We start from the raw sequence: 12,458 nt of genomic DNA on the forward strand, positions 1-12,458 counted from the left end.
CATTCGCCCAATGAAATCCTTTCTGACAGATGGGACATCTCTCTGGCGGCTTGGCAGAAGGCCTCGGCGTTGTTGTGCACTGCGACCGGAAATGCCCATCGCCTCCACACCCATAGCACTTCTTGACTGGCGTAGAGCTGTCTTGACGTGGCATCTGTACCGCAGCTGCTAAGAGCTGTGCTTTGTAGGAGTGGGTACCGACATTCTGGCAGACGCGTAGCATCTCAGTCAATGTGGCATCTGGACGAGCTGCAACTGCTGTTAGGGCATTCTTGCAGTCATCATTGGCATTTTCAAAGGCAAGTTGTTTTGTCAGCATGTTTCTGGCATGACGATCTTCTATCTGGCGTTCCACTGCAACAATCAGGCGATCCACGAAGTCCCCATAAGGTTCTTTTGGACCTTGCCTAACTGCAGCGAATCCTGATACTGAGCTAGCATCTGTGCGATTGGGTAGTCTGCGCCAAGCCTTGACTACAATGTCTGCTATGGTGACAAGTGCAGCATCAGGTATGGCTAGCTGTTGATTGAGATTGGAGTAATGTCCTGATCCTGTGAGCATATCTTCTGTGGCAAGTGGCGTTGCACGTCTGGCTGCTACTTCTTTCCACTCTTGCAGGCACAGAAGAGCATCTGTAGGCGACAGGAAGGTGCGAAGAATCAACTTCCAATCAGATGGCAGAAGTCTACTAGTGGACAGTCCTTCAAGTAAACTTCTAGTATAAGGAGCTTGAAGTCCATTTTCGCGTATGGCTTTTCGCAATTCACGTAGTGTTTCAAAAGGAATGGCTTGATATCTTGCAGGTTGTCCTCCATTAGCACGAATCACTGGAAAGATGTGCATTGGATCAGCACTAAAGTCTATTTGTCCCAAAGCTGCTTCCAAAGCTTGGGTTCTGCAGATGGGCTGCATTGCTGTAGGGTCTGTAGGTGGCATCAGTGAGTTTAAATCTTCTTGATGCTTTCCAAATGATGAGCCACTAGATGGTGCTAAAGAGTCTTTGACATCTGGATGCCTTGAAGATGGCTGACTATGAAGACAAGATGGCTGACTTGAAGTTGGATGAAGACAAGATGGCTGACTTGAAGTTGGATGAAGACAAGATGGCTGACTTGAAGTTGGAGCATAAGGTTGTTGGCTCTGTACTGCAAGTCCTGGCATCTGGATCATCATTGTTTGGCTTTGCTCTTGTCTTGGAATCTGCATTGGCATTGGAGGTGCTGAAGGGTTGGTAAATTGCTGTTGTGCTGCTTGCATTGAAGCTTGGATTGCTGTTGATTGGAAATCAGCTTGCTGCAAAACTGGAGCTGCTGGCTTGAGCGCGGCCTGCAGGGCAGCAGGGTTTGCTGGCAAAAAGGCTGCTTGCTGCTGCTGCTGCTGGATCGCTGGCAAAAGCGCGGCTTGCGATGAAGGAAGCGGGACCGTTGCTTGGAGCGAGGTCCGCGGCTGCTGCTGACTTGAAATCGCTGGCTGGTAAAAGGCCTGCGATGACTGCTGAGCGACTGGCGGTGGGGCAGTCCGCAGCGGGGCTTGAAAGGCCGACGGCGTCTGCTGCACCGGCACAGGCGGCAATGAATCTGGCAATGACAAATTGGACAAGGGCGAGTGCGTGTACGACAACGGGGCCTGAACTGGCTGCTGCGAGGGGGCCGAAAATGGCACAACCGCAAGCGGCAGCACAGGGGCACTATTAAAAGCAGTATTTCCTAAATTCACTGTTCCATTAAGCAAAACATTTCTTGGAGCGATTTGTTGAAAGCAGTTTCTTACTTTGCTCCATACTAATTGTACAGGAATTCCGATTTTCGGGTTGGCCATAAATTTTAACCCGATCCTTTCCCATGAGGCTAAATCTTTCGTTCCTTCCTTAGGGACCCAGGGACAAATTTCCCCAATGGTTTTAACTAAAAGCTCTACTTCTGATTCAGAGACAGGGTGACCATTTCTTTTCAAAAGGTACAATAAATCTTCACAAAATTTTACTTGAGCAGTTGAGAGTGAGGAGCCCATTTTTTAAACACTTTTCCAAAACTTTTCCTCCCCCACCCGTAGGCTTCTACTAGGGGACACCGGTTCTACCCGTAGGCTTTAACCGAAAAACCTGGCACCCGTAGGCTTTAGCCAGAAAACCTCCGCCCCCACCCGTGGGCTTCTACTAGGGGCTACCGGCCCTACCCGTAGGCTTTGACCGAAAAACCTGGCACCCGTAGGCTTTAGCCAGAAAACCTTTCCCTCCCACCCGTAGGCTTTTTCGGGAGACACCGGCCCTACCCGTAGGCTTTGACCGAAAACCCTGGCACCCGTAGGCTTTTGCCAGACCCTGGCACCCGTAGGCTTTTGCCAGAACCCTTCCCACCCGTAGGCTTTAGGGAAGACCTTACTCTGCCCGTAGGCTTACACTAAACTCCTTGCCGCTCTACCCGGGGACCCCTTGGGGCAAAATATACGCGCGCGACTTCTATTTACACTACTTTGGGCAAGCGGTGGATTCGCGCTACTGCAGCGAAATCCTGGATAAACCGGGCCGTTATACCTCACCTCTCAACGTCTGTTTCCGAGCCACTTCCGATACGTTGCCTTTAACCGGAGTCTTCGTGGAAGCGATTTTTGACTACGCTTTGCCTCAGAGAGGGCACCACTTGTCGGGGTATGGGTGCTGGAGCTCCTCGTGCACGGCCTTGGACTGGTTATGCACGAGGTACCAGTTGCGGGGAAAGCGGCCAGCGTTCCGCGTGCTTTCGAGCACGGTCGCCGGCCAAGCCTCACAGTCTGAAGGATGATGAGTAAGCCAATTGAAGACTCTGATGGTGTGTGAGTTCCTAGTTGCCTTCTTTAGAGAAAAGTTGCCTCGTGAAATAAAATTTGTACCCTGACTCTGAATAGGCGGACCAATTTACAGAAAATTAAAATTTTTACTTTACTCCCCCCGTTAACCCCAAAGGAAGACAGACACCGGTTGTATCTTTAGTGGCTTCGGCAGAACCCGCGTAGGCTCGTCCCCTAAGCTAAGTTCTCCTAAGCTTAAAGACCCTGCGCGCCCAATCTTCCGCGAGGCTAACTAAATAAACTAAAACCGAAATATCTTCCGCGGGCCTATCCCTAGGCTAACCTAAAAGAACCTAACTAAAACTAAAACCGAATGATCTTCCGCGATCTAACTCTAACTAAAGAAAAACCCATCCAACCCGTCCAGCCCGCTCCTAGCCCCTTAAACTAAACTTGACTTCAACTAAAACCCAACTAAAAGAACATAAGAAGAACGTGCGGTCTCGTGCTACTCCTCCTGCCTAAGCGGGGTGCCTCTGCCTTTTATTAGGGAACAAACGTGACATCATCATTAGTACTTTAACCAATAAAATCACTGTTGCTGCCCTCCAAAAGGGCGGGAAGCAAGTTTAACGCTCATTAACAACTTTGAACATGACCGGATCTACAAAATAAAGGCGGATTAATCTTGTAAGTGAACCACACTATTCATTCATGCTTTCACTTTCACTTTTGCGCGCAATTATACCAAAAGTAGACCTTGAAAAACCCATAAAATAACCAATTAATTATGGATCCATGGCGGATCCGTGAAACGTATTCCGACAGCCTACAGCAGCCTTATACGTTCCGGATACTTCCTCAAAGGTGGCAATCGTGGAGTGGATTCATCTTTCGCACACGCCTCAAAGGAATGTGTACCCCAGTATGGACGCTGTTGCTGATCTCCTTGTTAAGTGCAGAGGCCGTGCAATTCGCCTGAGTGGAAATGATCTGCTTTCCATCTACCTTCCTTTCTCTCAAGAACAAGTGCTAACTTTGATTCAGTTTTCAGATAGTTTCCAGATTGCTATTGCAGATTTTGTCGGTTCATTCTTGTATAATCCTCCTAAGGACAAAAGATTCACTTTATTGCAACAAGTAAACTATCACCTTTCATCCATGTTGGTGCTTCAACCTATTCCCGCTGCAAAAACTCTGTTCACAGATGGCTCCTCTTCCTATGGTGTCCTTGCATGGCGGGAGGATGGACAATGGAAAACTGTGTTTACAGAGAAACAACTTTCAGCACAAAGATCGGAACTGGCAGCAGTAATTCTTGCTTTTCAAACTTTCACTACAGAAGCATTCAACCTCGTTGTAGATTCTCAGTATGTATATAGACTGTTATCATCGCTTCCAGTTGCTTATCTGTCTCCGTCCATGGACGAAAATCTCTTTGACTTGTTCGCGCAGCTTCAAGAACTATTACAGAAACGTTCATTTCCCTTTTTTGCTGCACATTTGCGCTCTCATTCTAACCTCCCAGGATTCCTGGTGGAAGGAAATGCAGTAGCAGACGCTGCCCTCAGGACTCTAGCTTTCTCCTTGTTCGACAATCCTGTGACAAGCCATGAAACTTTCCACCAATCAGCAAAGGTTCTACACAAGACCTTCAACATTCCAATGTCACAAGCAAGGGACATTATTTCATGCTGCCCTTCGTGCTCCAAGTCTCCTATCTGCTTGCCATTTGATGCTGTAAACCCTCGAGGCACGGAGGCGAATCAGCTGTGGCAGATGGATGTGACACATGTCCCAGCCCTTGCTCCAATGTCTAAGTTGCATGTCACAGTGGACACCTTTTCAGGTTTCATTTGGGCTACAGCACTGAAGGGAGAAACTGCGAGGCACGTCATACAGCACTGCATGAGAACCTTTGCCGTTATGGGAAAACCTCAAGCCATTAAAACAGATAATGGCCCGGCCTATGCTTCTCAGGCCTTTAGTGACTTTTGTGTGCAATGGAACATTTCCCTATCTCATGGGATTCCGTTTAATTCGACAGGCCAAGCTCTCATTGAAAGGACACACCTCACTTTCAAGACTCTGCTCCATAAACAGACTGCAGGACGTCACCTTCCAGCCTCGGAGATCCCTTTGGCAGTCGCAAAGGTGCTGTTCACCTTAAACTTTCTTCTCTTTCCACATAACAAGCCTCATTCCCCAGTGGATCTCCACTTCAAGAAAGAAGAACAGCTTCCTCGACCTTTGGTCTCTTATCGCCTCTTGCCTGACATTGAATGGCGAGGACCAGTTCCACTCATCACTTGGGGTCGTGGTTATGCTGCAGTTGCCCTTGAAGAAAAGGCTGTTTGGGTGCCTGCCAGATGTGTGCGCCCTTGGAGAGCTAAGGAACCAAGTTGAGAATATCCACCTCGTTGTTTGGCTGCACTAGTTTCCAGTGTCAAATGCAGCAACTATCCTCAACCTATGCTTTTGTTTGCCTCTGGGCGGCCTCTGGTTCCTGGCTGCCTGGACTTGTTCCAGTTACTCTCTTACCCGCATTCACTAGCAGATCACCTTGATTTGCTTGCTTAACCTCCTTTCTTCTACAGGTATCGTTGTTTCTTCAGAACTCGATGTTTCAGTACTTTCCTGAGCTCCATGAACTTTTCCTGAGTCCCAGGACTATTTCTTCTACATGGTCATGTGTAGTCGGAGAAGAAGACGACCGGCAACTCATTCATCGTCTTCATCCTCCTCTCCAACACCATTTTGCAGTTCTAAACCTGTCTTGTACTTTATATTGTACTTGTAAAAATTGCATATTTACCTTTGTATGCTTCTTGAAATATCCGCCTCGCATGTTACATGTGTTTTCCATACAGCTTGGTAGTTAATGATATGGATGTTTATATATATGAAACTTTTTTGAAATGGTTTTCATTTAGAGTGTCACAATTTTGATGATATGGAAATGTTTATGTAAGGTCAAAGCATTGTCTTTGTGCAGTTCTAGTCATAGACATATTCATGCATATATGTTTTATTTCAGTAATCCTAAATCTCCTCGTTGTACTTGCAAAAGTTGTAATTCAAAATGTGGTAACATTTATATACTTTATTTGAAATGATTTCCTTTGGTCAAAGAATTGGTCATTATCGGATTTGTTCAAGATACAGAGCCGTCTCATGCATAGGGGCAGGTGGCGCGGTGCACCAGGGCGCCAGGCCCCCCAGGGGCGCCCCCGCGAGCCCGCCGGCATACCGGGCGCCCCCTCCCCAACCTGCCCCCACCCCCACGGGCGGGCAGGCGGGCGCTCGCGCGCCGGCTGCCCTCCTGAGCCCCAGCTGGAGTGCTGGGAAGGGCACGCAAAGCTCCGCGCTGCTCCAGCGCCACGCCCCTCATCCTCCGCTCGCCCACCTCCCTCCCGCGCTGGCCGCCCCTCGGGGGATGATGGACGTGGCGCTGCAGCAGCGCGGGGCTTTGCGCGCCCTTCCCAGCGCTCCAGCTGGGGCGCCGGAGGGTGGCCGGCTTGCGGCGCCACGCCCCCATCCCCCGCTCGCCCACCTCCCTCCCGCGCTGGCCGCCCCTCGGGGGATGATGGACGTGGCGCTGCAGCAGCGCGGGGCTTTGCGCGCCCTTCCCAGCGCTCCAGCTGGGGCGCCGGAGGGTGGCCGGCTTGCGGCGCCACGCCCCCATCCCCCGCTCGCCCACCTCCCTCCCGCGCTGGCCGCCCCTCGGGGGATGATGGACGTGGCGCTGCAGCAGCGCGGGGCTTTGCGCGCCCTTCCCAGCGCTCCAGCTGGGGCGCCGGAGGGTGGCCGGCTTGCGGCGCCACGCCCCCATCCCCCGCTCGCCCACCTCCCTCCCGCGCTGGCCGCCCCTCGGGGGATGATGGACGTGGCGCTGCAGCAGCGCGGGGCTTTGCGCACCCTTCCCAGCGCTCCAGCTGGGGCGCCGGAGGGTGGCCGGCTTGCGGCGCCACGCCCCCATCCCCCGCTCGCCCACCCCCCCTCCCGAGGGGCGGCCAGCGCGGGAGGGAGGTGGGCGGAGAGGCAGCCCACCGGGGGCGCCGAGGGATCGTCGCGCCAGGGCGCACGATCCCTTTGAGACGGCCCTGTCAAGATATATATGTCAAGTCTGGTGGCGTCCTACCCTTTTGGTACCCCTATTTACTTTAAAGATTCCCCCTCTATATGCTACCTTTTGGCAGTAAACCAGGTTCCCAGCTTTTCCCTTCACTCTGTTTCCTGCTGTTAATGGGAGACCTTTATGTAGCTGGTTTAAATCCCATTTCGTTTCGCTGGAAACCCTTGCGTAGATGGTTTAAATCCTCATCCTGGCTGGGACACCTTTATATAGGTAGCTTAAATCCCCTCTTGTGGCGAAAACCACTTGTACTTAGGTGCCTTAAATCCCCTTTCTGGAATCGGACCCTAGTTCCCCGTTACCTGTGGTCGCTGTGGTAAGTCCAGAATCTAAAGTTCCCTCGATTCTGTAGCCTCAGTGCCACACACCTTTTATGTTTCCTTATCCATTTTCCTCAGTTTTCCAAATAAAAAATTAAAAAAAATGGGGGAGGGGTCTGGGTAGGCTATGTAGCCCCAGCTCTAGTTATATTTTAATTTTGGGTCCTGGATTGGGACCTCTCTTATGTTTGGGCAGTCGTTATCCGTTATTTTTAATTTTGGACCTGCATCAGGTCCTCTCTTGTGTTTGGGGAGTAATTTGTTGTTTTACGCTGCACGCGAAAATATATATGCTTATGAGGTGATTTGTTGTGTTACACTACATATTGAAGTATTTATATATGCCTAAAAGGTTTACAGTGTATCGGATCGATCACTTTTTATGTTTGGCTAGTGGTTTGTTATTTTCATGACTTTATTGCTACATTATTGTACAAGTATTTCCTCCTATGAAAGGGATGGATGTTGATGGTATTGCTAGTGTTTATATCACAGTCTTGATGTAGACTTTGGCGTGGACACTGTCGGCATTGTCGACGTTTGCCTTTTCATGTCAAGGCTTATATCAAAACAAATGGTTATGTTTGTGTCAGATAGATGCTTATGATATCTCTAACCTTCTTTTTTTTATATAACTAAATCAAAAATAATTTAATTTAAAACAAAAAAAGAAAGATGATATGTCGGAATACGTTTCACGGATCCGCCATGGATTCATATTTATTTGGTTATTTTATAAGTTTTCGAGGTCTACTTTTGGTATAATTGCGCGCAAAAGCGAAAGTGAAAGCATGAATGAATAGTGTGGTTCACTTATGAGATTAATCCGCCTTTATTTTGTAGATCCGGTCATGTTCAAAATTGTTAATGAGCGTTAAACTTGCTTCCCGCCTTTTTGGAGGGCAGCAACAGTGATTTTATTGGTTAAAGTACTAATGATGATGTCACGTTTGTTCCCTAATAAAAGGCAGAGGCACCCCGCTTAGGCACGAGACCGCACGTTCTTCTTATGTTCTTTTAGTTGGTTTTTAGTTGAAGTCAATTTTAGTTTAAGGGATCAGGAGCGGGCTGGATGGGTTGGATGGGTTTTTCTTTAGTTAGAGTTAGATCGCGGAAGATCATTCGGTTTTAGTTTTAGTTAGGTTTTCTTATAGGTTAGCCTAGGGTTAGGCCCGCGGAAGATATTTCGGTTTTAGTTTATTTAGTTAGCCTCGCGGAAGATTGGGCGCGTAGGGTCTTTAAGCTTAGGAGAACTTAGCTTAGGGGACGAGCCTACGCGGGTTCTGCCGAAGCCACTAAAGATACAACCGGTGTCTGTCTTCCTTTGGGGTTAACGGGGGGAGTAAAGTAAAATTTTTAATTTTCTGTAATTTGGTCCGTCTATTCAGAGTCAGGGTACATATTTTATTTCACGAGGCAACTTTTCTTTAAAGAAGGCAATTAGGAACTCACACACCACCAGAGTCTTCAATTGGCTTACTCATCATCCTTCAGACTGTGAGGCTTGGCCGGCGACCGTGCTCAAAAGCACGCGGAACGCTGGCCGCTTTCCCCGCAACTGGTACCTCGTGCATAACCAGTCCAAGGCCGTGCACGAGGAGCTCCAGCACCCATACCCCGACAGTAGCTGTCCCAACTCCCTGCTGCACAAGTTGACCTTTTATACAGTACCCCTTTAGCTGAACATGTTGAAGCATTAACAAGCAGAGGATATACTGTACAGGTTTGTCCCAAATGCAAGATGACTAAAATAAAACTAATGTTTTGTTCATTGCTTATCAGTGAGTCAGAATACTGTATGCCAGTATACTGCTGTTACCATGATGGATCCTAGAACCACCTACAGAATATGTGAGGGGCAATGCAAAACACAAGGGTCACTCCTAATGTAAATAAATAAAATAAGGCATTTGTTTAAAATAAGTGCCAACCATCCTCCTTTGTTCATTCACTTTACAGAGAATCCAAATTGGATTCCAGTATTTTCTATGTTGTCTCCCTATTCTTTTTCAGACCTGAGTTGTGGTGATTTTTCTTTAAATTTCTAACATATTCATAGTGTCAGATTGTCAAGTGTGGATAGGCAAATCAGTGTAAAGGTTCTCATGGCTTCTGTAGCTTTAAATAGAAGCCTTCTGTGTCTCTTCTGCTGCTAACGGTTTCCTGTTGAGTAGAGTAGCAGCATTGGTGAGTCTAGCTCTTCTTAGTTGCCCCTTTATGTTAGTCCCTGTTTTTTGGGGGGGGTATGAGGTGTGTTTTAATTATAATTTACTTTATTCTCTACAGGAATATTGTGGTAGAAAAGCCTCAAAGAGCTCACTGGGGAATTCAAAGTTGGGTGCAGGCTCAAAGTGTTTTGCCAGGCTCAATTAATTTATTCTTTAACAACCAGCTAAACACTTTTTACTTAGAAAGTGCTTCTGGGAGGCCCAAATTCAGCCTTATTTTTAAATGTGCCTTTTAATACTGGTTCTTTTTTATAAGCTTTATTTAAATAGATAAATCACCTTGTATGTTGCTTTTTGGGCATTTTATAAAGAAACAACTAGCATTATAAATAAAACTAAGTAAAGTTTGTACAGTTATCAAGAACTGCTGTCACTCAGTGCTCTTCTTTAAGGAAGAGTATAATTACAGAATGTGGTTGACTGTGGTTGCTAAGTAGCCTTATACTACTCTCTAGTGGCCAAGCTAGGAGGTTTACAGAGGTGTAAGTAAAGAGCAACCTTATGAAGAGTGTATTTAAATAGTTCTTAGCAGCCTCTCAAGGCTCACTACCCTCATGTGACTGCTTCCAAAACATTTTGACCCATAAAAACCTCTCAGCTACAAAGTTCCATTAACTTAAAATTTCTGGCACAATTCTTTTAGTCATTTTGGCTAAACACTACTGTTTTTTAGGCTTCATTATTTCTGTGCTGTTACCTCTGTGATATATTGTTGTTGTTATATTAATTTTATACCCCGCCCATCCAGCTGGGTATTGAGCATATTGCAGTTGTCCATATATGTTGTTTTATTGGTAATATTTGTTTTAAATTTTTATATTGAATGCATTTTTATTTTATGTTGATGCTTTATAATGTGAGCAGCTGCTCTGAATTTACATCAGAAAAAATGTGATGTACAGCTTAAATTGTTTAAGAAAATTATTTTAGGAAATTCTGTCAAATAATACAGCTTTTTGGGCATAAAGAACCATTAGTTAGGCTGAGTAGCTTGATACGCCAAGACTGGGGAACCTCTAGTCTGCAGACCTAATTAGACCCACTATGCCTCATTTGGTGGCAAGGCTATTTTGGCCAAGCCAGGCCCACTGCCCTATACCTAACAGCACATATGTCAGCTGCAGGGCAAGCAAATGTGTAGTTGGGCCAAAAAGGGGATTGTATGCACCACCACAAAATGGCAAAGCCCAGGGCTTGCACAAAGCTGCTCTGAGGCCCTAGTCACTCGTTGATAGGGTTTATTCCGAGTCACAGTGTGGTTTTAGAACTCTGAGGTCAATATGATTTTCTCACTGCACCAACTGCAGGAGAAAGGTCTACCAGGTTTGCATGTTGAGCACACTGTGTGTGGGCAATTTACACCTGCCAGGAGCGATGCCTCAATGCTTTCTATATGCTCTGCATCAGGAAGGTTTTGGGCATCACATGGCAGGACAGTGTCTCAAACAAGGATGTGCTCTTCCACACCCACATTCCCAGCACGTTCACCCTTCTTCAGTGACGTCTATGCTGGCTTGGTCATGTCCACAGAATGTAAAATGGCAGGATCCCCAAACATGTGCTTTACAGGAGCTGGCTTTAGGCACTAGGCTTGTTGGCAGACCAACTCTGCATTACCAAGGTCTCTACAAATGTGACATGAAGGCTGGGAACATTAACCCTGCTGTCATCTTTCAAAGACTTCAGTGCCTAGAGACAGACAGTCAGACAGTATCCACAGCAGTTACAAGAGTAGGAATGACTGCTGGGAGAAACGCAGAGAAGAAATATCACGGTGAACCTGTAGCAGCAAAACTGGATGCCTTCATCAGCCCTGCCTGCAATAAAACATGTCTCTTCTGTATTGGTCTCTATAGTCACAGCAGGTGCTATAACCCTCCGAAGGGGCACACTTCCATTTTCTTCCAAGACAGACTGATGCCAACAGCAATTGCTGGTACTTGCATAGAACCCTTGTGGTACTTTGAAGTGGGGCTTCAAAATGCCATGCAGTGTGCTTGTGCCCAAATGAGTTAATTTCACTGTGCAGGTAAAAACAGATTACCCACACCACACTGACATAGTGTTCAAAACTCCCATTGTTCTAGGTGCATTTTGTGACAGGGGATTTCATTAGCAGGAGCTGTTTCTAAGCTCTGGTTACAGTACTGTGCCTAAGATTTCAAATTAAAACTGCAGAATGGAAGGAAAGGACGACTTTTTTCTGCCTCCCCACTTCCACCTATTTTCTAAAGACTGGAAAAGAGACCCCCTTAAGAATATTAGAGGGTGGGCAGGGGAAGGACTAGACCATGTGAAAAATGAACATAATATTTTAGCTGCAGTTCATTCATTTTCAGCTTTGTATTCTTGTTATAAAAAAGCGTGCCTAGGCATTCTGTTGTTGTGCCCATAACCTAGGTTTAAGGTGCCATTTAGCTCCTAGTTTTCATATGTTTCTAACACTGCACTGACATCAGATGATTTGCACATGAGTAGCCTTGTCTACCTGTCAAACTTGGCCTGCAGGGAATGGGGGAAGGTAAGGATTCAGCCCACAGGCCAGAACCAGTTCAACAGCACTGGTATAAGGCTTTGTGTTAATATAAGCATCCTGAATTTGGCTTTATAGCATGTTGACAGGCAGTGCAACACCTTGGAAACTGGCATAATATGTTGTTACGTTTTTGGCTGCACAAGCTAGATCCTCCATCTGGGTTGGCCAATTTGACAGGTAGCCAGGACCACTCAACTCTCAGTTGACAGACATGACAATGATGCCAGGTGATTTGGTAGTCTAGCTGGGACTTCACAGGCAGCAAGGTACAGTACTGTTAAAATGGACAGAAAAAGACTGTTTGAGCAGGGGTTTCAATGCAACCCTCTTCCTGATAAGGAGCAGGTTTGTAATGAATCATGTTCATCAGCTGATAATTTGCTGTATGGACTGCAAGAAGATCAAACCTATCCATTCTGAAGGAAATCAGCCCTGAGTACTCACTGGAAGGACAGATCCTGAAGCTGAGGCT

The sequence above is a fragment of the Lacerta agilis genome, chromosome 5 (assembly GCF_009819535.1).
Source record: "Lacerta agilis isolate rLacAgi1 chromosome 5, rLacAgi1.pri, whole genome shotgun sequence".
In the NCBI taxonomy this organism is placed as follows: domain Eukaryota; kingdom Metazoa; phylum Chordata; class Lepidosauria; order Squamata; family Lacertidae; genus Lacerta; species Lacerta agilis.